Source organism: Dermacentor andersoni, chromosome 4, assembly GCF_023375885.2.
Source record: "Dermacentor andersoni chromosome 4, qqDerAnde1_hic_scaffold, whole genome shotgun sequence".
In the NCBI taxonomy this organism is placed as follows: domain Eukaryota; kingdom Metazoa; phylum Arthropoda; class Arachnida; order Ixodida; family Ixodidae; genus Dermacentor; species Dermacentor andersoni.
The window spans coordinates 94233271-94252684 of record NC_092817.1 but is presented as its reverse complement, the minus strand read 5'-3'; positions in this window follow the sequence as shown (position 1 = coordinate 94252684).

Here is a 19414-nt window from a genome sequence, read left to right as displayed (position 1 = left end):
ATTTGCTGTCCAGTACTTTGCATGCTTGGATAACTTATGTATATCACCGATTTAATCCACTAGCAGCTGGATTACCCGACCGCCTGCTCGCTCACTTTCTAAGTCGATCAACGAGTCAGTCTACTGTTACGAAGGTCGTCCAGCGTACAGAGTAACGAATCCAAATATATAATACAAAAATAGCTAGTTTTATTATGCAACGAAAACAAGGTCTATTATGCAGCAGCCGCCTTGTTACTTAAGGCCGAAGGGTGGCCTCCTCGTTGATCTACGCTCACCTTCTTCCGACCTCCACCCGCTATTCACCGGTACCTTCGCCGTGAGCTTGCGATCGAGAAAGCGTTTGCTATCCCCTCCATCTCTGGCAGAGCTCCAGCTGCCCAGCGAGCGTTTTTCGGCTTCATACGCGGAACCGATAAGGGGGACGAATAACTGGCTAAGGTGCGATTACGCGAAATAGTCTCGAGGGACCTCCCGGTGCTAGGAACCTTGGAGCTCGTTCGAGGCACACGGGGCTTACCGGAAGCGATGACCATCGCACGTGTGGCTAAACGTTCGTGCACCAGTTGACGCGGCCAATCGCGTCGTCGCACAGACAGGGAGAGCGTGTGTCTGCGAGATAAGAGAATAATGGCTGGCCCGCGTCAATCTTTCGAATCTCTTGAGCGGCGCTTCCGCTCGCTGAAAACCTGCCGAGTGGCCTCGTTTGCAGTTCGTGTCCCGTTGCAAGCTCTTTGTCTTTCTGTTACTGCATTGCCATCGTGCCGTTTATAGCAGCGCTCTGGTATATATATGCGCTGCGAGGTATACATATGCATAGTGGGAGACGGAGGGAGCAAGCTTATTACGGAAATAGACGCGGAGGTCAGCCTGAGATAGCGTGCACATAAATAAATATATTGGTTTGTGCGGTCATGTTTCACCGATATATCGAGTAGAAAGCGAAGGTGCGCACTTCGAAGGACAAATGGCATAACCTTCGGTATACTGTTTACGGAAATCTGACATTGGGAATATTCTGTGCAGAACGGTTTATGAATGCTCATGCAATAAACAAGCCTGCAGCGCGCATTGAAGTTTACGTTGCTCTATGTGGTGACTGTTTTGCGATTAGGCTCGTATTCAGAGCGCCCAATTGACACTTACGTAAGAAACGAAGTTCAGCTGGTTATGTATGATTAAGCCAGATGTATGGTGCCATGCCTGCACCTACCTTAAGCTAAGGGCCAATCTCTTGTAGAGGCTGGTTTTGAGTGCATATGGCTGAATGGTCTGCGCACATGTTCAGTTAGGTGCGCACTGGGAGCTGTCACGCAGTTTGTTGCTCACAGTATCGAGGATCGCGATCCGATTGCACTCTGGTGCTTGTGCGCGTCATAAAGCACACGATGCCTGTCTTCTTAACGCCGCGCTGCATGTTAGCCTGTACGGAACATTTTCATGACTGTGCTGGAGGTCCGCAGTGGCGTAAAAATCGTATCAGAATTTTATTAAAAACAGACGGTGGTTTCGGCGATGTTGTGAGAGAGCCAAGCTCCTTGCTGTCCTGCCGTGCAAGACACCGAACGGAATGCACCTGTCTTCCCACTACCCTGCCATTGGTTGAGCAGAAGGGGATGTCACCACCTGGATGGATGGGTAGATGTTATGAGCGTCCCCTTTGGAACGGGGCGGTGGGTTGCGCCACCAAGCTCTTGCTATTATACTGCCTAACGTCCTACCTAGGTTAAACAATAAAAAAAAAAGAACGCTTTGAACTACCCCAACGAAATTTTCTGATCCCCTATTTCGAACTGTGCTTTTGTACGTCTCCGTTTTTTGTCGTTTCCCTACTTTTCTTCCACCAATTACTAATGCCTATTGCGAACATGTTTACTTTTCCACTGCTCTCGCTGAACCCAAGTGCTTCAAGGAGGCTTGTGGCGCCTGAATCGACCCCTATTGCCCCTACGCTACGGGCCGCTACGGGCCCCTGTTTAGCAGCTATAACCCCACCTGACGTCATATCGGGGCAAAGCTCCGCGCACGGGGATCAGAGAGCACCACATCAGCTTCTCCAGGTTTCGAGAACTCCTTGACCCGGCGTGCGAAAGTGCAGATAGAAAGTGCGGAATGGCTCACTCAATCACCCGCAGCGCTTCATGAAGGGATACACGTGAAGCAGCCGCTTGCAGTGGGTGCGAGAAAGAATAAGTTCACACAGAGTTCCGCGGCGTCATGCGCGGCAAATTTCCTGCTCACCGGATCGGAGTGTACTGCTCTGTACTCGCGACGGTCTACAGTACTTTCACGTTGCCTCTTTGCACCGTTTTCGGCGGGTGGTCGTGAGCTATCACTCTGTGCACGGAGCCGAATCCAGTTCAGTAGCTAGTTTCCCGGACGAATTCGTGCCCGCCGACTTGACAGGCTTCGAGAAGCAGCGGCGAGTCTTGAAATAGCCTGTCCGCGTGGCACTCGAGCAGCGTATACATACTTATACGCTGCTGGGTCCGGAAACCTGTGCTCTGCATTGGGTGGGAAAGCGCGCACGAGTCTCCAAGAACGGGACTTCGTCAGCAAGCCGTATAACAATGGGCAGTATCAAGACCCCCCCTCCTGATCACATGACGCAATACTCTCCAGAAAGAAAATACGATCACGCGGACGTCTACAAAGAAGCTAAAACTTTCGCCGAGAAACTGCATTGCTCGCGAGAACAGTACGCCATAACAGAAACATGAACTCTTGCACAAACGCCGTTCAGCGCCAGAGAAGGCGACGGACGCCTTTCCAGGCAGATATGTGCCATATTTATTTGTTCTTCCGGGCGACTGTTCCGCCTTTTCTTTCCTTTTTTTTCGCATTTGGTTTTGTAGCAGATCGACAGGCGTTTATGTAGTTTCTGCATCCCGCCACTTCCAATTGGGATTTAGGGGGCGCGGCTATTAATAGTTGCGTGGGCCACTGTCTCAGCGGGCACAGCGTCTGAGCAGCGGGGCGTGCGTATCTTTATCGGGTCTCCGCTTCAGGAAGTACAAATCGCGCGCCTCCGGCGGTGACGTAATGTGTTACGTGCTGCTTAAGGCAGTGTTAAAGGCAAAGGCGAACGAGGCCGTCGCCGTATAGCAGCGCGTGCTGGCTGCTGATAGAGCGACTTGATCGTTAACGCGTTCCAGTTGCGTAACCGTGACATAACGGCCCGAGCAGGAAGGAAGTCTCTTGGGGGCGCGGATTAGCTCGCGGTACCGATTTAGCGACGACATTTATCGACCGACGTTGTGCGGCTAGTTTTCACCTTAGGCATCTACACAGTTGCCCCCGCTGTCCCAAAGGGCTTGTGATCCCAAAGGGCTTGCGATCGCACCGGTAAAGTAGGCGGTGGTGTGCTTCTTGCAATCAGTGACCGATTTGAGGGCTTTTGTGTGCCGGTTGTTTCAGATCTAGAAATCATCTGGTGCTGCCTTACAATAAAATTTAAAAAAACTGCTAATAGGGGTTTGTTACCGATCACCCTCAAGTCCTTTGTCCTTTTGCAATGACCTGTATGACAACTTGAACCAGATAACAATACGCTATCCTGGAGTGCCAATATATCTAATGGGCGATTTTAATTTTCCAAACATCGTATGGTCCCACATCAGTCCGTTTTCTGAGCCCTCATCTACTGAATGTAATGAGTTCATTACACTTTGCTCTGACTTCGGTTTTTCACAAATGGTCACCTCACCAACGCGAATAACTCGGCACTCAACCTCACTACTTGATCTGGTGCTCACATCTTCACCCGACAATGTCTCATTGATAACTCACTTACCTGGTCTCAGTGATCACGACATTTTGCACTTCACGCTTACATTCCCCCAGCAGTATCAATGCAAACAACTAAAGACAATTAGAAACTTCAAAAGAGCCAATTTTTCTGCCATAAACTCAAGCCTATGTTCATTTCTTGACGACTTCTTACCGCAGTTTTTTGAACGATCAGTTGAAAGAAATTGGTGTATGTTCAAGAATAAAATTTCAGAATTAGTCCATCAGCATGTTCCACTCCAGCGCGTTTATTCTCATAATCAAGCCCCCTGGTATAACAGGTTTCTTAATATGCTCTCAAATAGGAAGAGACGCCTTTTTCGCACCGCTAAACGGACGAAAAAGCCTGCACATTGGCTTGCATATAAAAACGCTGCCTCTAACTACTCAATTACAGCTAAAAATACTAAGCACACATTTTTTAGCAAAACCCTGCCATTATTACTAAAAACCAATCCAAAGCGCTTTTGTAGCATAATAAAATGCAAACGTGGAAATAAGATTGCATTAACACAGTCTGGTAGTCAGGTGTCCAGCTGTCTTTGCGCAGACGTCTTGAACAGCGCGTTTGTGCAATCATTTTCCTCTCCCGCACCTAACAACGAATGTCCCGTCCTACAGGACTGTAACCTTCCTCCTATGGACCCTATTATATTTGATGCAACAGGAATTAAAAAAATAATCGAAAATTTGAAAATTACTTCCTCCTGCGGTGTCGATGAAATCACCACCAAATTTTTAATTAGCACAGTTGAATATTCGTCTATCATATTGCAATATCTATTCTCGCAATCATATAACTCTGGCATGCTTCCGCTAGATTGGAAAACAGGAAAAATCATTCCCATACACAAATCGGGTGACACTCATAATCCATTTAATTATAGACCAATTTCTCTTACCTCAGTACCTTGTAAAATTATGGAACATGTAATCTACACGCATCTCATTAACTTCCTTGACGACAATAATTTCTTTACTCCTCACCAACATGGGTTTAGAAAAAACTTCTCTTGCGAAACACAGCTTCTCACATTTACAAACGATTTACACTCTAACCTTGACGCAGGCTTCACGACGGACTGTATTTTTTTGGACTTCGCTAAGGCATTTGACAAGGTGTGTCACGCTCTACTCTTACACAAACTAAGCATTTTAAACATGTACCCTACACTACTTAAGTGGATCTGTAGCTTTCTTACATCGCGCGTTCAGTTTGTTTCTGCTAATGAATGTACTTACTCTCTAGTCCCTGTCGGCTCAGGCGTCCCTCAAGGATCTGTCCTGGGCCCACTTTTGTTTCTTATATACATTAATGACTTACCTATTAATATTTCATCAAAGATATGTTTATTTGCAGACGATTGTGTGATATACCGCAAAATTTCCAATAACTGCGATGTAACAGCTCTACAAACCGACTTAAATAAAATAACTGATTGGTGCAGCACGTGCAAAATGCAACTTAACATTAAGAAGTGCAAAACTATGAGGGTTTCTCGTACTAACTCTAGTTCTCCAAATTATTCTCTCACTAATATATTACTTGAATGTGTCACCTCGTATCGTTATTTAGGAGTGACCATAACTAACAATTTGTCTTGGAAAACGCATATTGATATCATAGTGTCAAAAGCTAACCGTACTTTAGGGTACCTGCGCCGAAATTTTTCTCGTGCACCATCATCATTAAAACAATTACTATATACCACTTACGTTCGCTCGCAACTTGAGTATGCTTCATCAATATGGGATCCCTGGCATTCAACACTAATACATACGCTGGAAGCTATACAAAACCGTTCAGCCCGTTTCATTTTAAATAACTTCAATCGGACAGCAAGCGTAACACACATGAAATGTTTATTAAACCTGCCTCTCTTATCCGACCGCCGAAAACACTCACGCATTTCTCTTTTTCACAAAATCTATTATCATAACACCTTTTTACACACTCTTTGGATCAGGCCAGCAGCCTTCATTTCTTCTCGCCGTGATCATAATCAGAAAGTTAGCATATCTCATTTCAATACTATCATGGGCGCAAATTCATTCTTACCAAAGACTAGCAAAGACTGGAACAGCTTATCCCCTTCATTAACAGGTATAATTAATCCACTTATGTTTAGAAATGCACTTGAAAACGAACTTTTGTAATATACTTACCATTTGGCTTGCCTATGTGTATGTACCTTTCTTTATTGCCGCGTTTTCATCAGTTTTCATCAGCATCATGATCAAAAAGTTAACAATGCATTTTGTAAATCTACTGTACATATGTATTTTTTTAATCTCTTTACCATTGTGTACATCACATTTGTATTTATCTTTTGTACCTCTGTTTATTATCATCGGATGTCAACTCAAAATTTGGAATTGTTACTGCCGTTCTTTATTTTTTTGAGTTACTTTTACCGATGTTTACTTTGTATTTTCTTAGCCCCTCCCCTCTATAATGTACTATGTACCTTGAGGGTAAAATAAATGAAATGAAATGAAATGAAATGAAATCAAGTTAGTCGCCTCTAACGCTTCATATGTGGTATATTGATAGCTATGGTTAGCTTTAGGACCACACGAAGTACAACCATGCGTCGGAAATTCGGAGCCACATTATCGCGTTGGTGTAGCAACCCACCCCGAAAGAAGGTAATTCAGAGCTGTATGAGTGTGCTTTTATTTCCGGTAGACCTCTCTTCGTGTATGTTGTGCCCTTGGTGCCCTTTCTCGTTCTGTTATTGCAAAGGGTAAAGCCCGAAACCTCGCAGATTCGCACATAGATATCCAAATCGTGCACTTTAAACTGACAATTTGAGTAGTTTGGTTGCATTGTCTGGGCGGGCACGTGGACCTGCCAAACCAGTTATGAAGCCAGATACCTAGACCACTTTTTATTCTGAAGAAGAAACGTGTTTAATGGAACGGGTTCGATTGGTAACCAGGGGATGTAGTGCGCAAACGAATAAACCGCCCGCTAGTGCGGCTATAATTTTTGTTGCAATAGCAATTATATGGACACTCCAGGCGCATTTCTGCCGTTGCTGCCGCCGTGACAAAGCCCGTCGCCGTGAGGTTCCGTATAGAGTCCAAGGGCGATAAAATCGTCGCCGCGCGCGGTATGCTGTATGTGCAAGTGAAAGCGTACGACGGTGAGCCGGAGAACACGGCTCAATCTCGCGTCTGCGAGCGAGGAAGGCTAGCGCGCCCTCTCCTGTCGCGCGCGAAGCACGCGGATGAGACGAGGGAGGAAGGGGCGGCGTTCTGCGACGGCTGCTGCTTACGGCGCGGCCGTGCCGGTGCCGTCGCTTGAAAGTGACCTGTGACGGGGCCAACGTGCTCGCCCGCGCGGGCCTCAGGGTTCAAAGCGGTCTGCGACGTTTGCCGAGTGCGAGTAGTGCCGGTAGCTTCGTATGCGCTGTGCTTTCGAAGTTTCGTTCTTGTTGAAGCGATAGATGGGCCCGAAAGGTCAATTCGCTTGCTGCTGCTGGGATTCCTCACTCCAGCATTTCGATAGCGAGTTTCCGCTGTCATTGAGCGAGATGTGCTCATGTTTCCCTGTGCGTGCGTGACCCTGTGCTTGTTAATTTAGTTAAAACACGTTGGCGGGCTAGTTGGTTTGAATCCATAACACTATGTGTAAGCGCGACTGAACGAGGACGTAGAAAGAAACAGACACACACACAGATACAGCGCTGTCTCTGTGTGTCTGTTTCTTTCTACGTCCTCGTTAAGTCGCACTTGCACTTTATATTATTATTAATTTAGTTAGTAAGCGAATGTTTACAAGTTAATACGGCCGATGAAGTTGTTATCCTTACTTCGTAGAGCTATCTACTAATTTGCTATCCCAATCGGTGCTTCGCCTTTCGGGCAAAACTGCAACTCTTTTTTTGTTCGTTTTTCAACATAGGGAGTTAAGTCTATAAATTCTGAACCCAGTGTTATGTCGGCGTCCGGTGACAAGGCGCTTGTGACCCCAGCTTGTCTTTTCGTACTCTTTCATCGTACTCTTTCCACTTTCATTGCCATTAATTTATCATAACTTCTTAAATTGAATTAACAAGTACAATTAATTTCCCCTCTGCTGTCCTTGGCGTCCTCATCTGTTGGCTTCTTATGATATGATTGACAGCTTCGCTGTACAATGACTGAATGAACGAATGAATGAATGACTTATTTCAAAACAAGATGGTTTATCATCATCATCATCATCATCATCATCATCATCATCATCATCATCATCATCATCATCATCATCATCATCATCATCATCATCATCATCATCATCATCATCATCATCAGCCTAGTTACGCCCACTGCAGGGCAAAGGCCTCTCCCATACTTCTCCAACTACCCCGGTCATGTACTAATTGTGACCATGTTGTTCCTGCAAACGTCTTAATGTCATCCGCCCACCTAACTTTCTGCCGCCCCCTACTACGCTTCCCTTCCCTTGGAATCCAGTCCGTCACCCTTAATGACCATCGGTTATCTTCCCTCCTCATTACATGTCCGGCCCATGCCCATTTCTTTTTCTTGATTTCAACTAAGATGTCATTTACCCGCGTTTGTTCCCTCACCCAATCTGCTCTTTTCTTGTCCCTTAACGTTACACCTATCATTCTTCTTTCCATAGCTCGTTGCGTCGTCCTCAATTTCAGCAGAACCCTTTTCGTAAGCCTCCAGGTTTCTGCCCCGTAGGTGAGTACTGGTAAGACACAGCTGTTATACACTTTCCTCTTGAGGGATAGTGGCAACCTGCTGTTCATGATTTGAGAATGCCTGCCAAACGCACCCCAGCCCATTCTTATTCTTCTGGTTATTTCAGTCTCATGATCCGGATCCGTGGTCACTACCTGCCCTAAGTAGATGTATTCCCTTACCACTTCCAGTGCCTCGCTACCTATCGTAAACTGCTGTTCTCTTCCGAGACTGTTAAACATTACTTTAGTTCTCTGTAGATTAATTTTCAGACCCACCCTTTTGCTTTGCCTCTCCAGGTCAGTGAGCATGCATTGCAATTGGTCTCCTGAGTTACTAAAAAAGGCAATATCATCAGCGAATCGCAAGTTGCTAAGGCCCGAGCATAACCCTCCTCTCCTCCTTGCGTCCGTTTCTCGCCTTTCCACTGAGGGTCCTGATGAATGGCCAAAAAGCGTGGTAAGCTTGAACCAGCAAGTTTAAGGTGATCGATAGAATAGCGGAGAGTTGGCCATCCACTGATTCTTGCAAAACATTCGGTCGCATGAAGACGATGAGAGCAGATGAGTGGAGGCGCACCAACGCGCCACGCGGTAACACCGAGAGGCTGGTTACCATATAAGGCTCTCGGTTAGCAGGCGCCACGCGAAATCGGGAAGACAAAGCGAGGAAACTGCGACGCGAATGCGCAACCAGTGGTTTCCTTTCCGCTGTGCGCCATTGTCTTTCCTTCCCGTATGTGTTAGCTCTGATAAGGTACAGGCTAGCCGGGAAGTTTTCGTCGTTTCAGGTGGCTGTACAAATGTGAGCGTTAATCGTGGGCGAAGGCGGGACTAGTGACTAATGGCTAAAAGAAAAAAATAAGCTGGACAACTATGCTGTATGGCAAATATGCTCTATGCTGTAAGGAAACTATCCTTTCTTGTTCATGCGTGCCGCATGCCGACATTGTCGTGCGAGTCCGCGACGGTTGATCGTTATCGTGTCCTTTTGGATCAAGAGAGGTTAAGGAAAAAAATAAAACAGAAACGGCAGAAAGCATTGCTAATACGAGTGGTCCCCAATGGTGGAAAACGTTCATCTAATTGTGTTTACTGCCTCCTAATGGTTGTGTTTTGACCGGCGTAGACGGCAGTGCACTGTCGGACGTGCACAACGGGCAAAACAGACACCGCTCTCCGAACGTAGTATTCTGCAATAATCGTGATTCCGACAGCAGGCTAGCAAGAAGTGGGCGTATACGCGTAGTGCGCGCCGATGGACGCGCCACTGGTGGCGGCCTTGCGCAGAACGCGCGGGAGAGGAGCCAGGCGCGCGCCGTAGTTTGTTGTGTCGTTGATAGTGCTTCTCTGTCTTTTTCACGTTTTCAGAGCAAAATAGGCAAGAACCTTCGCATGTGTAGGGCGGCCAAAGCTTCAAGGAATGTCGAAGAAGAATTGTTGCAGGGTGGGGGGCTCAAATACCGGCGAAAACATGCCGGCGATATGGTTCTAATCATTCCCCGCAAAGCCTCATCAGCGGGAGCAACGGTAGCAAAAATGGATCGTCGCTTCGGCGGGAAATTTCTTGTTCTCATCCTTTCCTTTGTCTCGTCGGTGTGTCTTTTTCCACTCGATCATAGTTAGACGCGTAAGCGACGAAGTTCGTCTGCAGTGCAGCATGTGTGGACGTGTGGATGCTGAACTGCAGCATCCACACGTCCTTATACTTTGTTTATTCCAGTGCATCTCCTAAAACTAGCCTGGTATGTTTTTACTTGCATGAAATGTGAAGAAGACCAAACAATAGTTGATTGAATTGCCAAGGATGATGCAATAAAGGAGGGGAGTCAGTAAAAGAAAAGAAGGAAAGAAAAAAGACAGTTTTAGAATCTATGCATGTGGCTTCGTGTTCTGAGTGGGAATAAAAAAAAAAGAATGTTAGCCACGTCGAATAATTTAAGGCGTCCAACAGTGATTTTGCTCACAACGACGTTTGTTTCTGGCAGAAACGTTTATTATGTAGCGACGTGAAACTGTGCAGCCAACTTCACCAACCTTCGTTTTCATTTCATAAGTGCGCTGAACTTTCAGCGTATCGCATACTGCCCTGACAATCTGTGCGAGTTGCGTATACGCAAACGGGCACGATAGTTATTCCAGCTGCAAGCTTTTTGTGTCCAAAAATATTATGCGGGCGCTCTCGCATCCCTAATTACGGCCACACGCTCACACTCAAAGCGCTAGCTGTGCCGCTGCTTTAGACCCCCCCCCCCCCCCCTTACAAGAAAAAAAAAACAAAGAAAACAAAGACGGAAACGAAAAGGACTATGGCGTATATTCAACAACGGTCAAAAGTGCAACGCCAAGGGAAGCCGGAAGTTTCCGCATACGCAACTCCCCGTGTGGGCTTCCAATTGGCGTGTATTACGGCTTGACCAGTCGAGCGGAAACGCCGAGTTGCGTGGAACCGGAAATGAAACACGGCCAATAACAATTCAGCACCACTTACACAAGCACTAAGCCCGATGACGCAATCTCCATTGTATATAGGAGGTTATAATGGCGACGGGATGATGCACGTATACAGGCATTCCTCAAGGCCATTCAGCCATCATCCCGGAAGACGCTGAAGCGTACGCGGAGGTGTCATCATTCATGAGCCCACTCGGAAGGCGCATGCGGACATTCCTTGCGCCTAAGTGATGCTTTTCTGCTCTTCTGGGACGACCAACTTATAACTGGTCGGCCGGCTTGCCAACAGAGAAGCGTATAAGTCGCTAAAGAGCAGTTATGTCCGGAGGCTCTTCACGTCTGGGTCACGCCCGCAGCTTACACATAGTACTTTGGAGCTGACGCTGGAGGTACGGGAAGACGCTGCCGAAAAAGAAATATCTAAGAGAATGTTCGGAGGAGGAAGTAGCAATAAAGAGTAGCCTGCAGACACAAAAGGAGGCATGTCTTCCGTTCCTTCTACGACCTTCGAGGTGTTGCACGCTCTAAATGGACCGAGCGAAATGGACGGTGCCCCTGCAGGTTGTGTCAAACCCGAATCGGCCTTGGTGGGACCTCGGCCGCAGCGGTCCAGTGAAAGTGCAGTTGAGGGTACATACAAGGCCGTCATAAATTGTGTGCTGTCAAAGACCTCTGCGGGACAGAGTTGAAAGAAACAAACAAGAACACAGTCATTATCAGGAAGCGGCCTGCGGCCACGGACATAAGAGAGAAGCGCTATTCAGAGAATGAGCATATATTTCTCGCTTACGTTGACTCATGCAAACGCTGAGCCGGGCCCCTGACCTGTTTCGTAGTCGACATACACGCATGCTTGCAAGGTCTTGAATTTCGACCTGCTCCGCGTTTGTTATTGAAGCGTTGCGAAGGGCGCGAGACGGCTAATGTGTTGTGGGGCATCGATCACGGAAAGGGGGCGTTTCCCTCTGCAATTAACCTTCCGGCTTCGTGCTACGTAATGAGAAAAGCTTGGAGATTAGCAAATAAAAAGATATCGCGCTTTTTCGCGGCGCGACGGCGGATGCGACCTACTTTAGCGGATTAGTCGCAAAACGTTTTGGAAGGGGGATCTTGGAAGGGGGATCGTGGTCCAAACTGAAGCCACTAAACATTTTTGCATCTAAGGATTTTTCCAAATGCGACGCGGCAAATAAGGCAAAAGCTTCTTGACGTTCCCAAAGCACATCAACAGCCTTGCTCATTTCAGCTAAAATACAAGAAGCTCTTTATTAACAACGAATCCTTCATGTGTGGACTCGGCGACAGACAGCGTGAGGGAACTCAAGCAGCTCTCCGGCCATGCACGCGCATCTACCAACTCTAGCCACGGACACGTGCCTAGAAAACCGCGCAACGGGTCTCAACATGAATGCGCGAGGGGACGTGTTGTTTCTTCATAATCCATATATGTGAATGCATTACTTGGTAACGTACGTAGTGTACCCGACGAACGTTTTTCTTTCATTGATTATTTTGAAGCAAACGTCATTGCCTCAACCGAAATTGGGTTGCAACCTAGCATTTACGACCACGACATTTTTACCGATGTTTCGCTTTTCCCAATGCATCGTTGTTACCGTACTACAGGTGTTGGGGACGGTGTACTGATAGTCATTAAAAAGCCTTTAACATCTCGCCTTATTCATGTCAATTCTCAGCTTTAATCTGTCTGGGCATGTGTCGAACCGAGCCATCGCAAAGTCATTCTTGGTCTCTGCTACCGCTCTCTTTTCTGTTCCTATGATTTTGTTAATGAACTGCATGATGTACTTAATCGTATTTGCATGCGATTTCCAACTATCCGTGTTTCGTTTTTTCTATAATTGACTTAAATTTTTCTAACATATCTTGGTGTTCTGTGCCTCCTACATCTAATCCGCCAGCGGCTGAAACTGGTAATTTTTTAAACCTTTGTTCATAGTTCTTCGCTAACACGGTTGGTTTCCCAGCTCAACCGAAGTTTGAGAGAGCCCGCTAACACTCTAGATTTAGTACTGACATAATCCTCTGAGCTTGCATCTGATATTTTGTACATGCCAGGCTTAAGCGGTCATTTAGCTTTGGAATTTAGCCTTAATATTTCTACTTGAAAGCCTCCAGCGTGCAGAAAAACAACCCTCAACTACAATAACGCCAATTTAACGCCATTAAGCGCTAACTCTCAACTTTTCTTGATTCACTCCTCGACGTCTTTGACGGACGTTCCGTTGATGATCGTCAGGCAGCTTTTTAAGGCTAAAGTTCAGGAACACACAAGTTTTTCACTCAGCGCAACAACTCTTATAACTTAGAAGCCCTTGGTGCGATGGCAATTGAAGATGTCAAGGTAACAGAAAATAAAACGCGCATTTCACACCGCCAAGTGTTTACCCTCAGAACCTCATTCGAATACCTACAACAGTGTCATTCGCGCTTGCGCAGCTGCATTAAAGCTATCAAAAAGAAGCTTCCTTCAAGTAACTTTCCCTTCCATGTTAAAGAATAATAAAAAATCTTTGGCGCCTAATTAGTCCTTTTACTTACGACACAATTAGCACCTTCCCTCCCCCCGACACACACACACACACACACGCACACGCACACGCACACACGCACACCCACACATACCCTTTCCTATCACAAGAGCGCCTTGCTATGCACCCAATAACTATAGAACCACGTAGCGTTGCTGAAGTAAATGAGTCACCTAAACCCTGGTGCCGACCTCTTTAATGAAAAGATTTAAAAAAGTCGTGCTTTGCATTCATCACTTATTCTTTTAAAAATTTTCAGCAGTCACTCGACACCTATCGCATTCCTGCAAATGGCACAGCATGATTTTCGTAAGTAATTTTCTTGCTAAACGCCACTTCTTTCTATCACTCACAAATTTCTTGCAATATTAGAGCGTTCTTTCATGTCTGATTGCACTTTTGTTGATTACTCGAAAGCGCTTGACAAAGTGTATCACAGACTGATGCTTTTCAAGCTAAGCAAACTAAATATAGATGCTGATCCCCTTACCTGGATCCTGTAATTCCTTACTATACCTTCAGTTCATTGCTGCATGCAATGGCAAACAATCTTCTACTAAGCCCGTCCATTCTGGAGCACCAAATGGGGCCAATTGTAGGTCCCCTCCTCTTCTTTATGGGTATTAACGACATTCCTAAATGTGGTTCTTCTATTATTCACCTGTTTGCTGACGACTGTGTTATGTTTCTTGAATTTCATGGCAATAACGACGCTGCTGCTTTACAAAGCGATGTAGATGCTGTATCAAGTGTCTTGTGGAGCTGAATCCTTACAAGTGTAAAACTCTCCTTTTAACCCGAAATGCATTCAGCTCTCGCTGTTGTCTTCTGAATAACCCTGAATAACAATGTTCTAAAATCTGCTTCTTCTTATCACTGTCTTGGCATTCACATTACTTCAGATCTTAACTAGACATCAGACATCACCAGTATTGTTAACAATGTTAACCGGATGTTAGGCTATCTTCGCCATAACCTCTCTTCTATTCCTTCTCTAAGTTACTCCTCCACAAAACTCTTATCAGAGTAAACTTGACTATGCAGCTTTTATATGGGATCTGTTTTCTAATAAACTTACAGCTGCAATCGAACTTGTTCAGAGCTGCCACAGTTATTACTGACAACTATAACCCCACAGCTTGTGTCTCGTCCTTGAAAGGCGCCCTCCAAATCGCTCGCACTTACAACCCGCCGCAAAATTTTCAGGCTTTGTTTCATAATATCACCATATCCCACCGCTCCGACTTAACCTGAAATCCCCCTCCTCCCCCTTCCATTCTTATTTCTTCACGCTCTGACTATAGTAACAACACTCTAAGAAACGTTTAGAACCTTTGAGTTGTATCTTGCCACACAACAAGAAACATAACCTGTCTTGTCCGCATTTCCTTTCGTTAACGCTGCGAGCCCAGTACTCCCCAGTAACGAATGGCATGCGCGTTATCAACATGACATAGCACTGCAAAGTAGCGGGCACGGAGTTATCAAGAAAGGGAACGCAAGCAAGGCAGATGACGATTATTGTTGTGTGGCAGATATACACTCCAAAGGGTGTAAACTTTTTTTTTTTTTTTTGAGTGAAGGTCGATATAAGCACATGGCTTGCTAAGGCTTGCTTCTGCTCATTTTTCCCACTGACTTCGGAGGACTGTGATCCCTCCCGGCTCAATCCCTTCCATTGAAGCTATTGTCAGTTTCCGTAAATCGTTAGCTGACGACGTATAACCAAGCGTTTACCTTGCATTTCTGAATCCAACTACTCCCCTCTGTAAGGCCTTCGAGTCTTAAGGGAATAAATAAATTAAACACGTGAAATGAAATATTATTCCTCAGGACAGAGACGTTTCTAGACTGCGTCGATATTTTAAGTATGATTGCCATAATGTACTGATACAGTGTGCCACAATCTGCAAAGTTCGCTTCATCACGCGGTGAGTGATCAGACGCAGGTCTTACATCGGGCAACAGCAACACAGTTTCTCCAGCATCAACCTCGCTTACCGACCTTGATGAACCTCAACCTTGACACGCCGTTTCTCAGAGCCTTCTGGCGCACAAAGAGAGGACCGCAGACTACCCCGAGCTAAGGACCAATAGAGATGTTTACGGACAGACCAACGAAAGAATCAAGCATGAACAGAGCGGAACCTGGCCTCAGTATAGAGCGCGCGTTAGTCATGTCTAACTTCTGTTAATTTCCGGTTTAGACGATTGCGCGCACATTCCAATTCACCCAGGCACACAGCGCTGCACATCTCCCACAGCGACAAAGCCTTGCTCGCACGTGCCCTGAGATTTTGGGCCAAGGCACCCTCATTCTGCGATTAGCGACGCACGATTTCCATCTTTACCTCCCAGAGCGACAGCGGCGCTGAAATGTGCCCTCGTCGATATACGCGTGTGGCTGACATTGGCTCGGCTCATTAGTGGCTCGGATAAACGTTAGTTTTGTCGGCACGTGCCGCAACTAATGTCGGTCTAGCCAACAGCACGGGCGAGAACGTAGTTGGCGCATAGGGCTCACGCTCGAACGGTTCTCAGCTGCGCGCTGCCTATTGTTTAGGTATTCTCGTACACTCGCTAGGTGTGTTGCAGCTCCCATCAGAGTGCAAGCGATTGCATATGAACGCATACCAGACCTTAAGGATGGGAACAGGGGACGCGAAAAGCGAGGAAGGCATATCGGACAGTGAATGTGGACCACAGTACACAGTGGCGGGGGCAATAGCAAAACCAGGGACTACACTTCCCCACGCAAGACTCCAGCAATCAGTTCACGACTTCAAGTTCAGAGGAACTCCACGTTTAAATTTGTGTGATATGAGGACACGCTCTCCCTAGGCTACTGCTAAATTGACTTGCTTTAAATTTGCTACACATAGAAGACCGCAACATGTAGTGACTGCACGAAGCATATTTCAGATTTGGGCCCTCATTTTAAATGTTTTCCAAAATCGGTCAAATAATGAAGTCAGTCACAAACAGACGACTCCCCAGCTCATTACCGAAAACACGCATCGCAATTTTTCAGGCTGCTTATGTTGAAGCAGCTAAAGCGGACAAATCTATCGGTTGACCGTTTGCGCAAAAGCATTAATTTGTTTGCTGGACTTCAGAGAAAATCGCATTCGCTGAGCGATGTACACATGGGCACAGATTCTGTACACGAACAACCAGCCCCTAAAGTGGCTGCTGGCACAAAACAAGTTGTGAAGTCGTTGTTCGCGAATAATTAATCACACGGCCAAACTAAAATGAGGTGACAAAAAATTCTTCTCTGTCAACCACACGGTTGGTACGCAGATGTTCAGCTCCTTGCAGGATATTTTAGGTATTAAAAAAAATTGTCCACGTGGCGCACAATCTTTCTACAACAGGAGCCTGTGGAAATCTAATTTGACGCAGGAAAGAACGTTGTGTAATGAAAACCATGCGTGAGAGGAAATTTAGTAGCAGCTATATGCTTAATTAGTGACTCCAATTTCAATACTTTGGCAGCAGTGCGCCTGTAAAGTGTACAAGATCCTTTGCAGAGTTGCAGTTTTCAAACACAGTGAGCGAGAGAGAGATAGAGCGGATAAATTGAACGGGTAATGCAGGGAGGTTAACCGGAAGAGAATTAAACTTCTGAATTGCTATTTTACGTGGGGATTAGGAAGCCTTTACGTTCCGAGTGGCCTATTAAAGTGACAACGAATCCATGATGCTCCCCGACGTTACTCACCCGTTTAAATCACACGTTTGCTTCCTTTCTTTGATATTTTCCCGTTTTGTTTTCTTTCGAACCAGAGTTAGTAAATCTATTGTTGGCGTAAATACAAGCAGGCATATGCCACAAGGGGCCTGCATGCGCAGCTACTGAGTGGTTTTGCAGTGACGATGGCGGCTTCACAACTGGGGGGTGGGGTTAGCTTGGCGAGCGCGCTTTGCTAGAAGTAGTGGTTTTGCGCTCACAGTTGCAGTTTTGTAACGACGCGCGCGCGACCTTTGGGCGCGTTTCATTCGAATTGCGTTCATATGAAAACAAGTCTCATTTCAGTTCACAATTCACTATGGGCAGTCGAACGGGCCCGCGATGTGGCGGAGAGGCTAGGCCTTTCTGCCCCGACGTAGGAGCGGCCCGCTACGTGCCAGTGCACGTTCCGATGGACCTCAATAAAGTTTTTCCATCCATCCATAGAATCGTCTGTCTCAACAAAGCAAACGCTTCTGCTGTTTCTCTCTCTTACCCGGAGACACACCCCGTGATAAGGTCTGGGCGTTTGCATTCCATTCCCCGCAATGCATGACAAGTACATATAGAACATATCTTCTATCTGTGCGAGTATCCGGTTTTTTTCTAGTCGGTATCTTGCCACTGTCTAACTCGTTCTTGAACCCAATCTACCTTAAGCGGAAAAATCGGTGGTTGTGATCTAGCTCGGGTTACCTCTTTCTTTCTTTCTTTCTTTCTTTCTTTCTTTCTTTCTTTCTTTCTTTCTTTCTTTCTTTCTTTCTTTCCTTCTTTCTTTCTTTCTTTCTTTCTTTCTGGCGGCATACAGATAGTGGCTGTAGCGTTGTACTGCTAAGTGTGAGATCGCCCACTCGATAAGTATAAACCACCGTAACTGCGTTTTCGACGGTGGCGAAATGCAAATAACAGCCACGCGTACGCGGAGATTTCCAGACACGTCTAAGAACCCTGCGGGTCGGAATTGTTCTGGATTCTTCTTCCAATAGGGCGTTCCTCGTAGAACGTGCTTTCATTTGGAACAGAGAAAATCAATCTGGCTTTTTCTTGCTTTATGTCTGCCTGCTACGGTATATAGATACGATCGCCACAGATCTAACCAAGACTCACTGCGGCTATTGGTAACGCGAAGGCAAGAGCCAGAAAGTGCTTCATCACATTTCGATGAATTATAAAATGGGGTCACCTGTAAGTCCATATAAAAAAATCACCGAAATTTAGTGAAAACCGAGACGAGAATTTCTTCCTTTAACCGGGCACTGACAAAAACTCCTTGTCATGGTTTTAACGAAGCAATACTGCAGCCTTTGTTCGAACAGTTGCTATGCGCAAATGAAAAACACAAACTGCTATTACTTGCAATTCAGGAATAGCATTGTAAGTCATGCTTTTTGTCACTGCGTGAGGGCTGGTCCGGTCCATTTGGTTCACAAATTTGAGTACCGTTACCGAGGCTAAAGCAACTTCCTTTAAGGATGCCTCTCCGTCAGCTGGTTTTCCATATTGATAAACTTACTCGATAATATGAGTTATGTCTCTACCTTTCCTATTTACAGTTCGCCCTTGCAGGTTAGTAAGCCGAGTAGCTCGGAAAAGCCTTTCATGCAATTTGAAGGGCTCCTTCTTTCTCCAGAAGCAGACACAAAAAAATATAAATAGAAAGGAAAAGGGGGGGGGGTGCATCATACGAAACTAACCCAGCCACGCTCCCTGTGCGCGCACCTTAAGAACCTTGCGGCCGGCTCTCGTCGCAAGGTCGTCGACACTGCAGCCTCGGCGATGTTCGCCGCGATAACCGTTCGGTCGCCGGCTATTGCCCGCGCGCCGTTAGCGCCGCCGGCGCTGCCGCAAAGCCTCGCGAGGGCAGAGTTGAGCGCACGTTACAATGCCGCCACCCCTCGCTCCGTTCTACGCTCGCCCGGCGTAAAGCGTTATGCAACGATGCGCCGATTCTGTGCGGTTTCTTTTTTAGCGTCTCGCGCTCCTCTTGCGTAAGAGGAGAGAGAACGAGCCCGCGCAGGTGGAGGTCCCTGCGCGCGGGTGCGCATTGCACAGACTCCTGATGGCGGCGCATACGACGGGTCGATACATAATGAGCCGTCATTACGCTGCCGCAGGTCTTCTTTCTAAGTTGTGAACTGTGTCCCCTGCGCTGCGTAATAATGATCGAGTCTTTGCGCAAATAGGTA